Source organism: Schistocerca serialis, chromosome 6 (genome assembly GCF_023864345.2).
Source record: "Schistocerca serialis cubense isolate TAMUIC-IGC-003099 chromosome 6, iqSchSeri2.2, whole genome shotgun sequence".
Lineage (NCBI taxonomy): Eukaryota > Metazoa > Arthropoda > Insecta > Orthoptera > Acrididae > Schistocerca > Schistocerca serialis.
The window spans coordinates 406,747,978-406,771,113 of NC_064643.1; positions in this window are offsets into that span (position 1 = coordinate 406,747,978).

Genomic DNA, 23,136 nt, shown 5'->3' on the forward strand with positions numbered 1-23,136 from the left:
ACGACACCTGACGTTATAACTCCCAAAGCAGTTCCTGTTCAACGACAAAGGGTATCCCTGCGCCAGGGATGGGAAGGAAGATGAAGCCTCGGGTATTTCCAGCGTGACAGGAAGTATGTGACCGTTCCTGTGGCTACCACATCGCCATGCTATAATGTAGCACGGAAACTCTTGGGGCAGAGAGCCCAGCATGTCGTCTCTCTTCCAGTGGAGGACAGAGATTCTGGGATGAACATGTTGTCTTTTGTGCTTTGGAAGACTGACTCACTGGACTTTTATTGAATGATCTACAGTTACAGAACACTCATTTATCAGCATCCATTGCAAAGTGTAATGTAGCCGCATTCTGCTGCATTATTTCATGGAATATATTCGTCTTCACCCAACACCATCTCTACTGGGACAGTCCTCAGGTGCATGGTTACAGCTAATATACTCATCCTTCTCCAGCACAGATATCTCATCCATGGAACACAGTAAACAGTTACTTCAGTCCTCCCAGGGTAGCAATTAGACACAGAGTGAGTCCTTTTCCCACCATTTTTCCACAGACTGTCACTGGAGGGGAGAGGAGGGGTGGATGGCAGCGCCCTCTGGCTGTGGTGCTGTGAACAAGGTCAGCTGGATTCTGGTCGACATGCTGAACACACTGCTGTCTACCACAACTGAAATTGTTTAAATGAACAATGCATACTTATGTCCATCCTATCTGGCAGCCCATCACAGACTGAGTACTTTTCCAGTCAATTTCCAGATGGGGGAGTAGAGAGAAGGGGGAAGGGAGGGGGGAAAGGGGGAAGAGGAGGTGAGTTAAGTTAGTAGAGGTAGTGCAATTGACCTATTTGTCTGTCAAAATTTGAACGTCCCTCCATGACATCATTCCGACGTTGCCACACCTAGGGCCGCCCTCTTGGATCCGCCATATTGAATAAATTTGGCAACAATTCAGAACGATGCCATACATACTTTGCCCTACTACTTATGTTATCGTAAAGAAAAGACAGTTAATTCATGCGGTTCAATATCGTGGAATGGTTATTTGTAGCTGAATTTGGAATAGTTCTCATTTACAGGTATGTTCAAAGAAGATATGCGCAAAACATTGAAAGCTAAGATTGGTAGCTACCGAAAACGAGTGAATATTACTACAAAATCATAAACAGTCTTTCGATATATCATCTAAACAGCTACTCCTGTCAGCTATTGATCCGAGAGTCTTTTTACATGAAAGTACTCCAGTTAGAAATGCTAAAATGGATTGGAAATGCATTTAAAATATAATGTTGTACCACTTCGAGGAGCTATCAACGTCATTCATCTGTAAAACTACGTGTGCAGCCGCTAGCCCATCTGGAGGTCGGTGTACTAGCCCCACTGCGCGGTAGCTGCACAGACATTACGAGCGTGACCGCCGGTGTGCGGTAGTGAAATACAGCTGGCGCCTAGGCCCACGAGGAATGAAAATACGCCCCCTACCTCCACCCCCTCCCCACCCCCCCGCAGAATTGAAATTTTGAAGTTGCATTACTTGGCCTGTCCACCACACTTCGCGAGCTTTCGGCTCTGTGCAGGGCCCATGGGAAATTAATATGTATCCGCTAAAGGTCTTACCTTTGTCGTGTGCTACTGAAAGCATGCGTTTAAACAATTAGCCAAGAGATAGTGCAGGCATGAGCATCCCAAAAAACGCGGGGTCAGAACGCTCTCGCGGAGTGACACTTGCACGGAGCCTGGGGCTCTTGCCGGGTAACCGGATTTTCACTGGTACAGGCACACTAAGAAGTCGAGCAGTTCAGCACAGCTGCTCGTGCGAGCTGGTTCGCGCTCGAACCCCAGCGGTGAGCAACCACATATCGCTTCAGAATGGCTCATTAACGCGTTTCGTGGCACATTTATTTTTAAGACTGTTGTATTAATGAGAACTGACAATGAAATTCACAGTCTCTTTGAATATTTTGATGTTGCAAGGAATGGGGTGCAGCTAAGTAAGGAATATGATACTTCTTACGACTGTTGCAGCCTTATGATGACTGCTGTTTTAGGACGAAATTTAAATTGATGAATTTATATTTCGTTACCATTTTATTTAAACGTTAAACATGAAAACAGAGAATGTCAGTGAATATTACTTTATGCTTTCCACTAAAGGATCAATGTCTGGTAACACTTTTATATTAATGGTAATTCGAAGACAAGCTCTTAAGTTGAAGTCTGCCAGTCAGCCACTGTGGGTGGATTTGATTCTCTACACTGCGAAAAGAAGCAGCGTGTACATGTAAGTCTAAACATTGGTACAATCGTAGCTGCAGACTAGTAAAGTCATGAAAATATACAGTCAGGAAACAGAAGTCTATGAACCTATCACACATCCTCTGCTACTAAGTATAATACTTCGCCAATAACCGACTGCTGGCGATATGAAAATCAGCGATGGGTGGACATGTCTCATAAGTTAAAAACACGATGGCAACGACTATGTTACTGTCACAAGCGGTCTTGGTTCTACAGGTGCTCACAAGTATCACCAACGATATTCATGTTAAAAACTATACAAACCTTATAAATCGAGGTTTATTACCTCGAAATGAAGTGGTTTTTCCACACAAATACTGCGACACTGAATATAGATGGTAATCGCTGGAGTGTATATTAACAGACAATAATTGTGGTTGCACGTCGCTGACAGTGTAAGCTTGTAATAAAACCGCAGAATTTAGAGAGTGATTCGGCTAAGGAATGTGGTATATGAAGCAGGTATTTGCAACTCCCTCAAAGCCGTTAGATATTTCTCCAGTATTTGTAACGCATTCTATCTCAATGCCACATCACAGGTTCTGCGATATAGCCTCTTGGTTACAGGTAATGGTTGATTCAGAATCATCACATACAGTAAATGGTATTGAGGTCACAAGAAATATATACAGGCTTTTCAGATGTCTAGTGTTACGCTTTCTGGTAGAAATGCTATTTGCGATTTGGAATCAAGTCTTTCCATTCAACCACATACCTGCATTCGATCCTATGGAGAAGTCTTTTAATGATTACAGCCACTAGTGAATCATATTTGTGGCACGCTCATATCTCAAAATGAGTCACCTTTTTCGAACCTATGTGCTACAGTAAAACTCCAACGTGGTTTTAGATAGTCTCTATGCATCTTCCAACTGCAACTAAGACTCTGCCCTACCATCCCTGCAGATTTTCGTGTATGATCATTCCAGTTTAAGTCGGAACTGACCAGAAGTTGGAGAAAGCTATATCTACAACATTCTGTAGCCCATGTAGAAAGAGGCTAAGCTGAGTTAGTGCGACAGGACCATGTTTTGACCATTCAATGGAAATAGGAACATGTTGCCGTATCTCTGCCAACCGTGGATGATGTGTAAGGTCAACGCCAAATAAAGCCCACTCCTGCAACACGAGGTAGTATAAAGACAGTACGAACAGCTGCAGTGGTGTTTCTTATTGGGGGAATTAGGAAGACTCAACATCATACAGGTACTGCAGTCTGAAGCAGATCCACATCCCTTAGGGTCCATTCCTGTCTATCACCCCAACATTCTATTATCGTTATTCTGTACCATCCAAAAGAGAAAAATTACGAAATATAAAGGCTCCACAAGCTTCATCTGACAGAGAACTCACTAAGATTTTTACCAGATCTCTCTCTCTCTCTTCAGATGCATAGGAAACAAATACCGTCTGCATGCCAGCATGGAGCACGTGCAGCGATCCTATTAAATGTACAGGTATTGATCAACTGGAGCAGGTGGCCAGTGATCGAAGTAGCTTGCACACACCATTGTAAAGTGTCAACGCCCGTACTGTAGGAGGAGGATGACAGTATCCCACAGACAGTACCAACAGTCGAAAGAGAGGCTCCCTGTATTGTTGTTTGAAACATAGTCTTTTTTCTGCTGTAACACGCTTTGTACACTGCCATGCATTTTCTTTTTTTTCGCCACAACTTCGATGTCTGTGTCAGGTTCTAAACTGACATTAACACTTTCTGATCCATTGGCTCTCACAGAAAACTAGACATTGTACAGTGTAAATCATGCTGTTGCTGCTGCTACAACAACACACTCACACACACACTCTCACACACTCACATTGGATGGTTTTAAATAAAATACAGTCACAACATAAGGAAACTGGAAGAGTTTTGCGGTGTTGTGGGGCGTTCACAAACTTCTGTCCGGAGGAGATTGACAGCCTCTATATTTAAACTCATCTGTTACAGTGATGGGATAGCTGATGGCTCTGCGTTCCGTTTCTACTCCTTCCTCATATTGCAGTCATTTATGCGATCATTGTTTCGGTCTAGCTTCCCCCAGAAGGTGTTGCGAATGTAGATAGATAATTGTGCAATACGTCCATTCATTGTTAATTCTCGAAGATATACTTCATCGAAGTATACCAGACAGCGATCTATTCGTACATATTCCTAGCACCTTGAGCATAGTGCGTAATTTACGATCTTTCTTTATGTGGCTGGGAGTTACAGGGCATTCTCCTATTCTTAGGATACTTAGAGACTGAAAGATCCCGTCGCATTGACTTTCACCAACCCGCCCTGCAGCACCGTTACTGATTTAATCTGCAGCTGAGCATAAGTATATTCCACGTCTCGTGAACGAATGGAGCTTGCCGAGTCCGTAACTGCTGTCCCGCACCAATTCAAGTGCACAAGATGTCTCCAGATGCTCGCATGTCGAGAAGGTTAGCACCCCTCATCGGTGTATATTAGTAGATATGAAAGTGTTGTGATGTAATAGCAGACAATTAACAACAAACCTCTCGGTCATCAGAGAACTTCAATCTCATGTGTGATGAAACGTGACCATTCTGCTTCGACACATTCCTCTAAACGAACGAAGATTTATGCGATGTACTCCAGCCCCTTGTCGCATCTTGGGTATAAAATCGAGACTTCGGAACTAAGGTGATTCTAAGTTAGCGACAGGTGTTTGTGAGGCACTGTAGTCCCTGTATATACATCTGCTTGACAGATGTCCTGTTTTCAGAGTTAGTGGCGGCACGACGTGTAATTTCGCATGTCAAACGAAGCTGCTACACGTTTATCTGTTTCCTTGTAAGAGGTTTTCTCCGTTACTAACGATCATTTTGTGTAGGTTTGATGCGGGAATAGTATAATTTCTGTACTGAGATCGGATGTGAACAGTGGGCTCTATACGTCTCTCGAAAGCTATATTGTGCATATATCACACATAATCGTGTTTTAAGGAAGTAGTTTTTTTCATTTTACAGTTTGTAGCCATAGTTTATCGTAGTCAAACCTTCAGAAGGACGTATGCCATGCATTGTAAATGTATTTCTTACATTGGAATATTACAGCATTGCATTCCACACGCCTAATAGGTCAGAAACTGAAGCGATCTAACATTATAGCGTGTTATAGGTGCAGAACCGTACAGCCTTAGGAGTGCCTGTGTTTATGTTCTCTCTTACCAATACCTTCCTGGTACTGGTCCCAGACACTAGAACAATTTGTAGTATTGATTGCGTAGTTGATTTATGTAAAATGCTTCCAACTCCATCCGTCTGGAGCTCCATCCTGCATAAAAACCACCCGTTTCTCCGTTTCTTCTTAACTGTCTGCTATTACATCATAACGCTTTCATATATACTACTATACACCGATAAGGGGTGTTAACCTTCTCGACATGCGCGCATCTGGAGAAATCTTGTGCACTTGAATGGGTACGGGACAGCAGTTACGGACTCGGCAAGCTCCATTCGTTCACGAGACGTGGAATGTAACGGTCTACTTATGGTCAGCTGCAGATTAAATCGGTAACGGTGCTACAGGGCGGGTTGGTCAAAGATGGTGTGAGGGTATCTTTCGGTCTCTAAGAATGGGAGAATGCCCTGTGACTCCCACCCACATAGAGAAAGATCGTAAATTACGCACTATGTTCGAGGTGCTAGGAACACGTACGAATAGATCGCTGTCTGATATACTTCGATGATGTGTATGTTCGAGAATTAACAATGTATGGCCGTACTGCACAAGACACCCTTTGTGCAGGGCATAGGAGCCTCTACAGACTGGTTCGAACAAGGTGGGGGTGAGGCTAGAGGGGGCGGGGGGGGGGGGGGGGGCAAAGTATCTACGGAAAGTTCTGTGACATCTGAGAGTCATGTGATGTCTTCTTTGTTTGAGTTTACAGAAACAAGTCGAAGCAGACCCTCCTCACCCACCAATGTGGCTTTAGAGCAGCAGCTGTAGGACATCGAAAATTCACCGAAAATTCCAGCCATTTTTGTCATCTGTAGGACAGTACTTCGAATTCTGTTTGTGCACCTGTTCTGATTTTCACGTCTGTGCTTAGACACCAGTGTGTGCTTCGAGAAGTGAGGAAAATAACGTCCCTGACTCCAGCAGCAGCAAATATAAACCAAGTCCACTCACGTTTCAGAAATGTGATGAACACCACAGCTGCATTAGGAATCAGGATTTATTTTCTCTCTGGCAGTGGCTTCAAACAAGCAGCTAAACCTCGGAAAGTGGTAAGTATTCTGTTTTTAGAGTTACAGGGAGATATTTATTTCGACTTCCAAATATCGTCGTTTTGGCATGTAAAATCAGATATTACAGCTGATATCAGTTTCGGAATCTGCTTCCCACAAAAGTGCGCGAAATGTTTCTGATAGGTTTCGCAAGTGTGTCGCGAGCTTTTTAGAGTCCTCGTTCAAGTGTAATGGTGGTGGTATTCCTCGGAATAAAACATAAATTCTCTGAACATTCTCACGTCAACTGAAAAGCTCTTTCTTTTTCTTTTGCAGTGGTACATTTAGATCCTGAGGAATTTTCGAGTTATGTATGTGACAATATTGCACGACACCTGACGTTATAACTCCCAAAGCAGTTCCTGTTCAACGACAAAGGGTATCCCTGCGCCAGGGATGGGAAGGAAGATGAAGCCTCGGGTATTTCCAGCGTGACAGGAAGTATGTGACCGTTCCTGTGGCTACCACATCGCCATGCTATAATGTAGCACGAAAACTCTTGGGGCAGAGAGCCCAGCATGTCGTCTCTCTTCCAGTGGAGGACAGAGATTCTGGGATGAACATGTTGTCTTTTGTGCTTTGGAAGACTGACTCACTGGACTTTTATTGAATGATCTACAGTTACAGAACACTCATTTATCAGCATCCATTGCAAAGTGTAATGTAGCCGCATTCTGCTGCATTATTTCATGGAATATATTCGTCTTTACCCAACACCATCTCTACTGGGACAGTCCTCAGGTGCATGGTTACAGCTAATATACTCATCCTTCTCCAGCACAGATATCTCATCCATGGAACACAGTAAACAGTTACTTCAGTCCTCCCAGGGTAGCAATTAGACACAGAGTGAGTCCTTTTCCCACCATTTTTCCCCAGACTGTCACTGGAGGGGAGAGGAGGGGTGGATGGCAGCGCCCTCTGGCTGTGGTGCTGTGAACAAGGTCAGCTGGATTCTGGTCGACATGCTGAACACACTGCTGTCTACCACAACTGAAATTGTTTAAATGAACAATGCATACTTATGTCCATCCTATCTGGCAGCCCATCACAGACTGAGTACTTTTCCAGTCAATTTCCAGATGGGGGAGTAGAGAGAAGGGGGAAGGGAGGGGGGAAAGGGGGAAGAGGAGGTGAGTTAAGTTAGTAGAGGTAGTGCAATTGACCTATTTGTCTGTCAAAATTTGAACGTCCCTCCATGACATCATTCCGACGTTGCCACACCTAGGGCCGCCCTCTTGGATCCGCCATATTGAATAAATTTGGCAACAATTCAGAACGATGCCATACATACTTTGCCCTACTACTTATGTTATCGTAAAGAAAAGACAGTTAATTCATGCGGTTCAATATCGTGGAATGGTTATTTGTAGCTGAATTTGGAATAGTTCTCATTTACAGGTATGTTCAAAGAAGATATGCGCAAAACATTGAAAGCTAAGATTGGTAGCTACCGAAAACGAGTGAATATTACTACAAAATCATAAACAGTCTTTCGATATATCATCTAAACAGCTACTCCTGTCAGCTATTGATCCGAGAGTCTTTTTACATGAAAGTACTCCAGTTAGAAATGCTAAAATGGATTGGAAATGCATTTAAAATATAATGTTGTACCACTTCGAGGAGCTATCAACGTCATTCATCTGTAAAACTACGTGTGCAGCCGCTAGCCCATCTGGAGGTCGGTGTACTAGCCCCACTGCGCGGTAGCTGCACAGACATTACGAGCGTGACCGCCGGTGTGCGGTAGTGAAATACAGCTGGCGCCTAGGCCCACGAGGAATGAAAATACGCCCCCTACCTCCACCCCCTCCCCACCCCCCCGCAGAATTGAAATTTTGAAGTTGCATTACTTGGCCTGTCCACCACACTTCGCGAGCTTTCGGCTCTGTGCAGGGCCCATGGGAAATTAATATGTATCCGCTAAAGGTCTTACCTTTGTCGTGTGCTACTGAAAGCATGCGTTTAAACAATTAGCCAAGAGATAGTGCAGGCATGAGCATCCCAAAAAACGCGGGGTCAGAACGCTCTCGCGGAGTGACACTTGCACGGAGCCTGGGGCTCTTGCCGGGTAACCGGATTTTCACTGGTACAGGCACACTAAGAAGTCGAGCAGTTCAGCACAGCTGCTCGTGCGAGCTGGTTCGCGCTCGAACCCCAGCGGTGAGCAACCACATATCGCTTCAGAATGGCTCATTAACGCGTTTCGTGGCACATTTATTTTTAAGACTGTTGTATTAATGAGAACTGACAATGAAATTCACAGTCTCTTTGAATATTTTGTTGTTGCAAGGAATGGGGTGCAGCTAAGTAAGGAATATGATACTTCTTACGACTGTTGCAGCCTTATGATGACTGCTGTTTTAGGACGAAATTTAAATTGATGAATTTATATTTCGTTACCATTTTATTTAAACGTTAAACATGAAAACAGAGAATGTCAGTGAATATTACTTTATGCTTTCCACTAAAGGATCAATGTCTGGTAACACTTTTATATTAATGGTAATTCGAAGACAAGCTCTTAAGTTGAAGTCTGCCAGTCAGCCACTGTGGGTGGATTTGATTCTCTACACTGCGAAAAGAAGCAGCGTGTACATGTAAGTCTAAACATTGGTACAATCGTAGCTGCAGACTAGTAAAGTCATGAAAATATACAGTCAGGAAACAGAAGTCTATGAGGCTAATATTTCTATGAAACTAATCACGCAAACGTCAAACAGTAGATGTATAAGTTCTAACTGTAGCCAAGTTTCTCACTGTCAATGTTGTGTCTAGACAAGACAGCCTAGACACAATGAGAGGAAGCCGAAAGGCACGCGCTAAGTTAAAGCAGGAGGGCGTGAGGTCTGAAACAGGATACGTAATGAATGCTATAAAGAAAAGTACGTAGCTTCTGGAATACTTAACTTTAATCCATCCTTTTGGTACATCTGGAGATTGTGGCGATACAAGTGAGACTCTTTAGATACATGCAATGTTACTAATGGCGCCTTGCTAGGTCGTAGCCATTGACTTAGCTGAAGGCTATTCTAACTATCTGCTCTGCAAATGAGCGAGGCTTCGTCAGTGTGCATCGCTAGCTACGTCGTCCGTACAACTGGGGCGAGTGCTATCCCGTATCTCGAGACCTGCCTTGTGGTGGCGCTCGGTCTGCGATCACACAGTGGCGACACGCGGGTCCGACATGTACTAATGGACCGCGGCCGATTTAAAGCTACCACATAGCAAGTGTGGTGTCTGGCGGTGACACCACAGTCAACATAACCTGGAAGTCTCTGAAACTGCGCAACCATTTGCAAACTGAAAAGTAATTTGGTAACTTGAGCTAACTGCAGATTTACTCGTTGAGTGTGCCTCCTGAAAATTGAAATGTATTTTCTTAGTGAAAATGATGGGACAATTATTGAGGCTTTTATTTCTCTGCTCCCTTATGATGAATATTTTACGGGAAAACTGAAGCGAAACAATCCTTGAGGAGGGTGTACGACTATAAGCCAATGCCTGTTTGCTTGAAGCTTGTTGGTTGTACTGAACAGGACTTCAATGTATTCCCTAAATTTATATTTACACAGTCAATAGACAAAGTAATTGATTTCCAACGACTGGCTGCCAGTTATTGCGCTTCAGGTTTCCTGGAAATCTTGCAACTTGTTTTTCCCACTTTGAGTTTATGACAAGTTTGGAGTAAATATGGCTCCATTTCATGGTGACAGAAATCAAAAAATTCTAAATAATCTGCTCACTGTCTTCCTCAAGAACACTGTGAACAGATTATTCGGAAAATTCAAGAGAAAGGATCCCCTGATCTTGAAATTACAAGAAGAAGCCTCATATAAGCAGGAAGGGCAAATGTTATGGCGTCGGTGAATTTTAATGAGTATGTGTCTTGTAGTAACATTCATTTTTGGATAAAATGTTGAAATCCATTTTATCATATGTTTGTTTTTCTACGCTCAGTGCCAACTTTTTTGTCATATATATTAACCAGTCTGAATGAAATGTTTGCAGGGAGTATTATTGATGCGTTTGCATACTTCTATGCATTAATATTATCGAAAATGTAATTTGTTTATTTTATCATCACATTTATGTACTGTTAATTAAAGAAAATTTAAGGCTGAAATTTTAAATAAAAGCTGAAACAAATTATTATTAGTTGTTATGAAATGAATACACAAAACCGTTGAACTATATCTTGTGAATGTACGTACAAAATATGGCACGTGAAAATTGTGGTGCGCGTATCAAAAGTTAATTTTCAATAATACCACTACAATCACATTAAAAATTCAAAATTTGAAAACCAATGAAGTTACGGACTTAAAAACTTTGCTATTGATACATCTTTACATAATACAAACGATTTTAAAATTTGGTTGTTCCGGCAAAGTAGAAGGAAAGTTAAACTTTGGACGGAATCTCCCCTTAAGCAATGCGCCATATGTACCGTATGTTCGTACCTAAGGCTACGCCAAACCTACTTACGTTCACTCCTCTGAACGCAGCACGTTGTCTGCACTTCTCCTGCGCTACCAGACGGCCGTGCTGGGCTACGATACGACCCCTAGAACCGCTCGCCCACACCGGCCGGCCACAAACATTGGTTAAAACGATAATTGCAACCAATAGTCAGTGTTCCAGGAAACAAAATGTTTGCTGTTTGGACGACGGCAATTTAGAAGTTCATCAACAGATGTGCAGGGTTCCATCCTGGCCCGTTAGTTTTAATAGCTTTAAAAATGTTCATATGTTTCTCGCTTTTTATTTGGCAGCAAAGCGGAAACATCTGGAATTATGTCTGTTGCCTCCCAAGAACTACTGATGTTGGCGGAAAGTATAAACAACTGTCCAAGCTGCTTACTCGAACTGTTGAACGTTCCTTTCAGAAAGAATGACTCGCAGTTTGATAAACACGCTCGCTGGCAAATACCAATATTCTTCATACAATGTAAGCTTTCACAGTCGGTATTGTCTTCACTTAAAACTGCCAGGCTGATAGGCCGGAAGTTTTAAGTGAAGACCGATATTCTTCGTTTGGTCCCCTGTTGTCATCTGCAGGCAAAAAATTGCTACCATCATTTATCATTAAATTATTTCCTTGGAAGAATAGTCCTCCAGAATCGCTTAGATGTTGTGTAGTTCCCATATATTTTCGTCTAAAGCGATGTGGAGGTCGTTTCGTACTTCTGCTTGGTGGTAACGATGTTACTAAGTCGTAGCCTCGATGAAGAGGTACCCTATTCTTCAATGTAAACTGACGAAACTGTAGCGTCTGTTTCTTTCGCCGGCTTCTTTGCGCTGACAAAATGTTTTCACACTGCATTTGCTGCTTCATCTGAAATGCAAACTGTCTACCTTCCCCTAAAACTATGTTTTTTGTGGATAGTCTTCCTTTGCATTTATTCTTTTTAAGGTTTACATAACGCCAGCAAGTCACTTCTTGTTTCTTTGTACAGTCCACTATTTATTGATGCCCTTTGTTAATCAGTAAAGGCTTCCCTTTGGTGGTCTCGGTGAACTCATTTATCTCAGCCCAAAAACACGGAACACTACTTGTCTATCAGAGGATACTGTAGTACTGAACTCTGGGAGAAAGCCATGCACACTACGAACTTGCACAGGGACGGGGAAATTTGTGCAGGAAATGGGCTTTGGCCATCTCCAGATTAGGTCACAGTTAGCGGTGGACAGGCTGGTGTATCCTACTTCAGGAACACCCTGTCCACTGCCTACTCTGTCCTCGACTCCGTGCAAATGTCAACACATTCCCTCTCCGTACAAGTATCACTGAGTGCAAGTGTTACAAACTCAAAACGCCTGAACAGTTTCTTCTCTGACTGCCATAAACAGTAGGTTTCGGTCACAGCCCCAGCAGTGCGTTCGCCGCACCTGAAGATGTCGTTCAGTTGTGCCGACGAAATATTGTAGAATTTTTATAACAACGTCCGACGTTTCGCTCGAGAACCATATTTACAACTAGACCGCAGGAAAAGCCTTCAGCAACACACCGTCTGAAATCGTTCCTCGCTCTTCTCCGAAGACAGCTGCTAGCACTCATGATACTGCAGTGTCACAACCTGTGACGTACGCACCTCGTGGTGCTGACATTTGACTTGAGTAGGCTGAGGCCAATTAATACTGTGAACGTTGTGAACCTGCTCCACGGAAATATGCATCGAATTTATACACTGTATAATGAGGCGGCAATTGGAGTGGAGGACGAGTCGTTTGGATGCATGTTGTGTCACATCATAACGCAGACATACTACGGGGATTTAACAGAAATATGTACTGACACATTGGATAGCAAAAGTGACTGTGAGTCTGATGGCGGAGAAGAAACTGCACATGGATACAAGAGTTCCAACAGATCTGGAACGTCGTCGACAGCAAATGAAGGAACTGCAAGTCTTAAGTGAATATGCACATGGCCCCACCCTCTTCCCAAAATATAACGATCCAGTGTATTCATGATCGAAAATTGGTCAATATTTATGAGCATGATTTTAATTACGATTACCATTGGTATAGAATACTTATGAATCATTATAGCGGTATCTGTTAGAAAGCCAACTGCAAGATGATTTTAGTTAGTTAGTTAGTTCGTTGCGTGTTCCGTTGATCAATCACACGGTACGGTAGCCGTTATGATGTGGAAGGTGTCAAGTGCACAAGAAATGTACATATGAAACAAGATTTTTTAATATATGTATATTACAGTACAGTGTTAAAGGTTAATATGTCTATTATTTACCCCATTCCCTTAAATGGCACAACATGTATATATTATATTTATAAGTTTATTTATTCCTATTCAAGAATATATCTGTGGTATAGAAGGAGTTGTCAAGGAGATATGATTTCAGTTTATTTTTGAAGCTATTACTGCTGTCTGTCAGACATTTTATTTCATATGGTAATTTGTCAAAAATTTTTATAGCAGCTTATTTTACCCCTTTCTGTGCCAAAGATAGGTTGAGTAAAGGATAATGTAAGTATTTTTTTCTGGTATTATAATCATGAATATCACTGTTGTTTTTAAACTGGTCCATGTTGTTGAGAACAAATTTCATTAGTGAGTAAATTTACTGTGAGGCTGTTGTAAGTATTCCCAATCTTTTAAAAAGATGCCTATAAGATGTGCGACTATGAACCCCACACATTATTGTAACCACTTTCTTTTGAGCAGTGAATACTTTTTGTCTAAGTGTTGAGTTACCCCAAAATATTATTCTGTATGATATCAGAAAGTGAAAGCATGCAAAGTATGTTAGCTTACTGATTTCTATATCCTCAAAATTGGCAATTATTCTGATTGCAAAAGTTACTGAACTTAGTCGCTTTAGAAGATCCAAAATATTTATTTTCCAATCAAGATTCTCATCTGTATGTACACCCAAAAACTTAGTATGTTCTAACCTGTCTACTGACTTCTGTTGATGTGTTATATTTATTGAAGGAACTGTACTTTTTGCAGCATAAAATTGGATTTACTGTGTTTTTTCAAAGTTTAAAGCAAGCCTATTTGCAGAAAACCAATTAATGGCTTTTCAAAAGACCTTATTTGTATCATTTTCACTTGGAGTTTCTTTTAATGGATTAATAATGATGCTTGTATCATCAGCAAACAGTTCAGTTCGGCTTCTTGTTTCAAGTAAGAAGGGAGATCGTTCACATATATCAAGAACAGAAGGGGTCCCATGACTGAACCCTGTGGAACACCTAATGTAATTTCACCCCAGTTAGATGAAGTGGCAAACTTATTTAAATCACTTGACCCCCATAAAATTTTTTTTGTTTTCTGTTCCATAGGTAGGACTTAAACCACTCATGTGCTACTCCATTTATACCATAGAATTGTAATTTCTGTAACATAATGTCATGATTCACACAATCAAATGCTTTGGACAAATCACAGAAAATTCCTATTTTTAAGGATGATTTTAATTACGATTACCATTTGTACAGAAAACTTATAAACCGTTATAGCTGTATCCGTTAGAAAGCCAACTGCAAAATGATTTTAAATTATGTGACGTGCAAGAAACAAGATGCAGGCCACTTCAGGAGAAACAAAACATTAAAATTGAAAGCTGTAAAAAACTTTTCCAGAGCACAGTCTGACAAACCCAGAGACTATGGATCAATAGATGACTATTGCCACGTTCAAGCGTGGGCTCTGGAAACTAGTAGGGAAGTTTCTCTGGAATTTGGAAGATTCTTTGCATTTTGTCAGTGGGTTCAAAGAAGAATGTAATGTTTCGTCCACATATACCACTACGATTATGGCACGCAAAGAAACTGAAGAGGACCAACTTATTACAAAGAGAGCAGAAACATCTGTCGCAGACGTAAACATTTTCATTACAGCCAAGAACATTGTTAAGGCACACTTGTGGAATAGTGACCAGAGCCAGTTTTTTTATGAACTGTGGTCTTCTTCAGCACTATCATACGAGGGGTGAAAAATCAACAGCTGGTGTGGTACAAACTGTTCTTAGCACACAGTTGCACAATAGATGTGGGTGTGTCGATAGATGGTAGATTAGGAAACAAGCTTTCCATTTGTTTGCAGGTTGCAAAGAAACTAGCAGCAATGTGTCCACAGAACGTATATACTGTAGCTCGTGAAAGTGGAAAAATGACCAAAGAGCACGTGAAAAGGTTTTTCATTTCAGTTCTTTGTGAATATGTTGGTGAGGAAAGTTTATTACCTTGTGATCCACGGTCAGTGCACAAGGACTACAATCTGGTAGAAGAATGTTTTTCCTACACGAATAGAACGTTACAGAAACTATCACCAAAGACAACTAAATACAGTTTCCTCTGGCTGTATATTTCTTTAGACAGTACAAACTTTACTGCAGACGTCTTGTTGATTTTGTACGCTTACAAATTGACAACCACTGATCACATTACATGATCGATAGTTAATCATCCGCCTTCAGTTATCTGCAACCAACTTTCTGCACCGATATACAGATTTGTGTTAACACAGGGCTGCAAAGATCCGGATACGACGATCATATTCCTGTCGCATTATTGGATAGTGTGGTTGCTGTGGCTTTTGATGTTGGACTATTGCCGTGCGGATACAACTGAGACAATGCACCATGTCCACGTGTTACCCTTGTCAAGTATGCACACTGTTCCGTTCCACTGTGTTTTACTCACTGAATTGAAACTCTACATTTGGCCTTTGACTAAGAATAAAGGAAGAACGTTCCACAACATATCTTCTAGTTTCGAAAATACGGCCACGTATATATTATATTGTTTAGAGCAACAGTCGTGTAGCTTTTTGCCAGATAATACCTCATTTATGTCTTTTGTGGATCTGCTGGTCATGCCTGTCTGCTACAAGGTATCACCTCATCCGTGACTTGTATTTCTCTAGACTTTAGATTCTTTATCGTTCAAACATAGATTGTACACAAATGTGGATTTTTACAGGTAAATATCCCTGATGGTTGGTAGAACAGGTACAGCTTCGTATTGTGAACGCAATTGTAGTCGGTTTTAGCCGTTAGAGCTGGGGTACTTCCCTTGTATGAGTGAGAGTGAACGGTTAATATTTCTTGTGTCAGATCAGAGGTGCAAGAGGTTACTTACATGTGATACTTCCTGCCATAAAATACGTATCAGTTATCACTGAAATGAAACACAGCATTAAGGGGGTAGACCCGTTTGAAAATTTCAAGAAATCGATTTTTTTATTTTGGCTTAGAATGTTCTCTTGGATATCTGCTTTTTTGTAGCGTTCATCCCAATTTCGACAGAAATTCTGTTAACAAGTTACAAGGCAATATGTGAAAACACGTCTCCGAAAACCATTCACAGTGGGAAAAAATGTCGACATCGTGGTCAGTGGGGCATGTAATCTCAACGATGGCCTAAAAGGTATTAGCAACATTATGAACGTGCTCGAATTTGAGGTCGGACTAGCCTGTAACAACTTCTGCGCAAAAGCGGACGAAAAGTTTAACGACTTAGCAGATCATCGGGCGGTAGAAGCCGCGAAATAGGCCCGCAGTACCGCCATGGTCACGAAGAAGATGGAGGAGGACCGCCTTTTCAGTCTGAAAGAATTGCTGTATGGTCCAGGGATCGTTGACTAGAGGTATGCTTAATTACAAGAAATGTAATATAAAACTTTAAACGCTTTTTTCCCGAAGTAGTATTTTTAAAATTGGCGGGAAACGTAACCTGAGAACGGTACATACTGTTTTGATCGGAATTTGACACTGAAACCTGGTTTGTAGGTACTCAGAGAGCGCACCGGAAAAGATTACGATTGTGGATGGAGCCGTAAAAAGTTACTGTGAGTTGCACAATGAAACACACAACTTTTTTTTCCTAAGAACCACTTATTTACACATTGCTTTAAAAGTTCACAATTAGAAAATACGGCTGAAGGCCTAGTTAAAGAAAACTTGAGATGCTTTCTGGGCTGAAGACCCAAAACCACATCAAAAGCACGAACGGCTGAAGGCCTGGCTTAGAAATCAATAGCAATTAAAAATAGAAGGGATTTTTTTTAAAAAAACAAACATGCATTGAAAATAATCAACGGCTGAAGGCCTACACTACACTTCTGAAGGACAACTATAATTAAAACACATTAATAAATAATTTTTTCTAAGCAAGAAATTTCTTTTTAATCTTACAACAGAATGACTGAAAGCCTAATTAATGAAATATTAACTTATTGCATGGCTGAAGGCCACAAACAAATCTGAAACAACGGCTGAAGGCCTGAACAACAAGTCGGACAAACAGTTTAAAATAAACCCCTTCCTTCTTATAAAAAATTTTCCTTTAAAGAATACACGTGACTGAAGGTCTTATTAAAAGGGGTTCATGTAAATCATTGGCTGAAGGCCATACATAACAGATCAAACAACTAATGGCTTAGATCCTGGATTACAAACAATTTCAGATAGAACAAATTTTAAGGAAAAAATAATTAAAAAAAAATAAAATCAATCTTCAAAATTTTTATTTAACACAGCTGGAGACCTTTATGTAAAATTTAAAAAGAACTGAATTACTACATGACCGAAGGCCTTGCACAATACCTCAAACTAGCATGAAAATCACAATCTAAAACAAACAGAACAAGTGGTGCTCATAAGTGTTCCAAGGGTCGGCTGAGAAGGTAGCTCAAAGGTAAGGTGAGGTGAGACAGGCAGCCAAGAGCTGAAGTTAAATAATCAGATGGCAACCCAAACTAGGGACAGCCCAAGGACTGCCCACAATTTAACCAATTCCCTTCTGTCCGACCAACGGCACAACGATGGAAAATATCGGCAGAGGACAAGGATACGAACAGCACTACGTCTTCAGAAATTGGCATCTAAAAACAGCCAAGGGAACAATAACCACTCTAAGCAAAATATGAACCAAACAACTTGAAAGGCTGTCGAAATACATGCCGTGCCAGACAGCATCAACACGACGAGGAAAGGCACACTGCTGGAAAACTACGCTATGACCAGGGCAGGTAACTGGGGCGTTAATGGCCACAGGGCAGAAAATACCACTGTTGCACTTCACTGGCAAGTAACAGTCAATTTAATAAATAATCACAAAATAGGAAGACAGCCGCAAGATTTCGCCAACCCCAACATATATGTTGCTGCTAGCCCAAATGGCCCAGGGAGCAACAACCCACAAATGAATGAAGCTATCTCACAATAGTTGAGGTTTCATAACAGGTTAATTGATCACTCAACTTCAGCGTCCAGTTTCGGTGGGCAACGAAATTTGTCGCTCTCGCAGCTAGCGCCCCACGATCCAACAGCGCGTGCATGTCGCCAGTGGTCCCGGCCTGGCCTCGCAGCACTGAGACTCCCTCGCTTCTCCGTCCCAACCGACTGTCCACCACACACCACGACACCCAGAAATACTAGCTGTCACACCAAAGATAGTACGACAGTACTAGTGTCGATAATCGCTGCTGCTGCCACTCAAGGAGGCAAGCCAGTAACTTTGTTACGCCAGTAAGTAAGGAAGAAACAAGACGCCACTCGATGTGACAAAATGCCAAAGAACAAACGCCTTGAAAGTGAGCCGCACAAGCCTCAGACACCAGCATTCTAAACTGAATTCTTTATCAGCGTACGTAAGCGTTTCGCAATATCTTCAAACGTCCGCTTTTAGTGCAAGCTTTTGTCTCGATTTTTGGGCGAAGAAAATGACATTTGTTTCAACATGTCATCATGTTATTAGAAATCAATATTTTTAATTTATCCTATGTATGCAACAGAACATATACTGCAAATGACTTACACATGATCATTTTGTTACATGTGAGACAGGAGGACTTCTGGAATTCCTGCTGATGACCAGAGTCTCTTGTGCAAGTGGTCCTTCCATGTGGAGCAGCAGCCACAGGGTGCGTCCGATGTGGACACAAAAATGATTTCGTAAAGACAAAAGCGTGAGGGATAAAACTACGTCATCAGATTTAGCATTACTTTTCATTTTATTTGAAGAAAAATCACAAAAATCACCTATTTTTCCAGCGTTCAAAGACGGCTACTCTCTTAAACAATGACGACAGTAGCACACTGCGTTACAATATCATTTGGTTGTCAAAGTTAGCAGCGAGGAGAATCACCATATTAGCAACTTGAATTCCAGCCACCTCTATCGATTCAGTACTAGGGAAATATAAAGGCAAGAAAATGGGATGCACTATACTGGGATTGAAGAAGCGAACTGCACTGAGGCATATATCAAAGGTGAACCACCTTATTAATTACACGTAACCAGAAACAACAGTTTCAAATCACATTTCATTCTGCTTATAAGGCACATACAGTTTAAAAGGTAAACTAGTTTTGAGGCATGGCTGGCTCGTGTTATGCTTTGCATTAAACCTTGTTTGCTGTTCTGTGATTAGTATCCCGCAGTTATCGCGATTATGCTGTTATCCTCTCTCTCTGTGAGGGGCAGCAGCAGCGTGTATCGATATTCGCACCCTTGTACTGTCTTTGTCCTCGCGCTTATGGGTTCTGGCTATGCCATGCGTGGGCAGTTGGTCGGTTGGCGTGGAGCAGTGAGGAAGTCTCCGTGGAGCGTGTCTGGCAGGGGCCGATGGCGGCGTCCACGCGTGGTCGGAGTGTGAGGGGCTGTTCCCATTGCTACGAGGTCCGTGGCTCACCGGTCCCGGACACGAAAGTTGAGTCTTTACTTAATCTACCAGCCAGCCACAACTGTTCACATTGTGTCGTTTGAATTTCGTCCTGGGCTGTTGGGACATTCTCGTGATGTGTGTTTTCAAGTTGCCGAAATTCTAGCCGCCCTCCTGTGGAGTTTAACTTAACTTGATTATTTTTGAACTGAAGTGCACCAGAGGAATCTTCTGCCTTGTGGCCGTTAACGTTCCTGTTACCTGCCCTGGCCGTTCAGTGTATTTTCCTTGTCGTGTTGTGGCTGTCCAGTATGGCGTGTAGTTTGACAGCTGAATGTGTAATTCGGAGTGGGCGCCGATGCCTTCGACGTTGTTCCATTGAACTCTCCGCTGTGTGCTGGTCGGGTGGAGCGGAAGTCATCCTGTCGCTTGGTCCATTGACTGGTTGTCGGTTGGGTTGCTGTCGGATTGAGAATTGTTGGGTCGACTGCCTGTCTCACCTAAGCGAGCATTAGTGTTTGGATTCTTGGCTGACCCTTGGAAACTTCTGAGCGCCGTTTGATGTGCTGCCTTTTCTTATTTGTCCTTGTTGTTTGTTTATGTAAGGCTTCTAGCCGATTTTAAATTAAAGTTGTTTTGCCCGTAAGGCGTGAGATTGTTTGGGCCTTCAGCCTGATTTAAAGAAATTTTAGGATAACGTCTTCTGCCTTTTAAAATTCAAATTCCTGTTTTGAACTTTAAGTTATTGGACTTCATCCGATTATAAGTTAAAGTTGTTTTGCCCTTAGGGAGTGGGATTGTTTGGGCCTTCAGCCTAATTTAGAGAATTGTCTTAAGATGAGGCCTTCTGCCTTTTAAAATTAAAATTCCTGTTTTTGAGTCTTAAGTGATTGGCTTTCAGCCGGTTTGAAATTAAAGTTATTTTGCGCTTGAGGCGTGAGATTTAACGGCGCATTTAGCCGGGAATTAAGTTCTAAAATTAATGTTTGACTTGCTCTGTTTTTAATGTTCTCTTTATTCTTGTAATGTTTATCAAATGAATAAAGTAGAATGTTTGAGCGCAACAGACAGCCACTCATTTTGGTCCCTTTCCACAAATTGAACTATCTGTCCTGCCCTGCGGGTATAGCAGGGGGTTTCAAGTTCCCTGACAAAAATATAGCTTAATGATTGACATTCGGCTACAATCGGTGCAAACCCACATAGAAATGTTTTATTGCTTATGAAATGTACGTGCATACATGAGTTTCAGGGTAGTACCATGACACATTCGACTTGTCGAAGAATGTCAATGCGAGCGAACATAGAGGTCTCTTGGTACAGAAAAGTTGTAAGAGAACGTATAATTTTGTAGTATTCCGATGTTACTTTATTAACAAGATCCATAAAATTCATGCTTTTACAGCACAAATTATTTTCGACAAATATGGATCAAAAATCCGATGCATGGTTTGATTTTTAAAAAATGAGACAATCGATTTGATGCCCCTGTTTGAGTTTCACAGATTGGTGTAGCTCTGTTGATGGCTTAACATCTGACTGCTACAGCTATGCTGTGTAATTACTGCAGTTCACAGTTTTCTTAACATTTTGCTGAACGGGGTCGCATACAGTCACGTTGCTCGCCAGTCACCCCGTCTCGGACTGATGCTAAGTAACAGCTCATAGGCCCCTGTGTTCTTGAGAACTGCGTCACGCCGCTCTACGTTGTTTACTGTAAGGGGAAATGCGGAAAACAGTCACCGCACAATTAAGGAAACTATGCAGCGGCAATAGCAGGGTCATAACTAGACGGAATGTCAGTGACAATGCATCTGAGGGCAAAGGGCCTCTGGATAGAGAATAAAAAATTTAAAAAAATACGAAAAAATTGACCGAAACTTTGAGGATTCCGCGCAAAATTAATTACTTGTGTGGGTATTAATACCGTGTGGCTCAGTGGTCTGATGCCATTTCTATTGGGCTCCCCAACCTGCCCCAGTTATGTAACTGGTGAAAGGGCACCTTCAGTTTAACGAGCAATGTAATTCCGAACAACGCGTTGTTTCTTGAGGCTCCTGACTTCGTTGAGAAGTGAAGGCTGGGTTAAAGCAAAGACTGAAGAAACCTTTGGTCGACCGAAGATCGATCCCACGACCTCTTGGTTTCCGAGCACGTGCTTTACTGCTAGATCATCAAGCCCGAAACGCTTGTGGATTGTTCGTCTATAGTTTTTGATGAGTGAGCTTGCGAGTACCAAAAAATTGTGGTATATTTGGCCATATATTTTGATTGCTTTCACTTAGAAGCTTACATTATTTCCACCGCCAAGAGGCCGTGGACCTTTGTATTTGACATAAATTTCAACTTGATACTTCTACTCGTCCCTGACAAAAAGGGTCGTTAACAGTCAGAGAGACAGGCGGACAACAAAGTGGTCCTATAAGTGTTCTGTTTTTACCGATTTAGGAACGGAATATTGTAAAGTGGCAAATTAAATGAATGTCAATTTCGCACCTTACTTGAGAGTTTTTATACTTCGTAACAGGAAGGTGAATATGTCACCTGAGATACTTCAGCGAAAATGAGCAGATTTGCCTATTAAAATGTACAGTATGCAATGCAGAGGGATGACACTCAATCAATGGTATTAACACACCGAACCTAAATCCTGCATGTCAAAATTTCGTGGACTCTCGTCCGAACCAGCGTCAAGTGCAGAACGGGGTGCATAACGCTCTGTACTATGCAAAGGAGGGATTCTGAGCGAACACTGCGTTCACTTCAGCTGACATTCAGCTAGGTATTAGCTGTGACGTCGTTGAGCTCCAACAGCGGAGAAACGAAACAGCCACATAGTTCATTGTTCTTGCAAGAACAGAGAGGGCATTGTAATATGCACGCTTCTCCACCCATGCGCGAGCATATCGCCGTATTTCAAGACTGAAGGTGAGTGCATGTTTTCTCGCCTAACAAGATACATGGGAGAGTTTCTGCTGATAAAATCAGCAAAGATTTTGATTAGCTTTTATAGGACTTTCAGAGGACGAGAGCAGCCATGCAGTCAACAGCTCATCGCAGCTAAGGTAAATACCGCTAAGAAGGGGCGTAAACTTGTTGGTTTACTAGCTTGCGTTCACTGTGAACTCGAGCAACCTTGAGTAATCTTTTGCTCCGCTTGTTACAAAAACTAATCGGATGATTCGTCACCGAGCGTGGTGGCGCAGTGGTTAGCACACTGGATCACATTCAGGCGGACGATTGTTCAAACTCATGCCCGGCCATCCTGATTTAGGTTTGCCGTGATTTCCCTAAATCGCTCTAGGCAAACGCCAGGATGGTTCCTTTGAAAGAGCATGGCAGACTTCCTTCCCTGTCCTTCCGTAATCCGATGAGACCCAACTCGGATGATTTGTCTTAATATTGGCCAACTTCACGATGTAGTAGCAAGAATAATTCTGTAAAGAACCTCCTCGTTA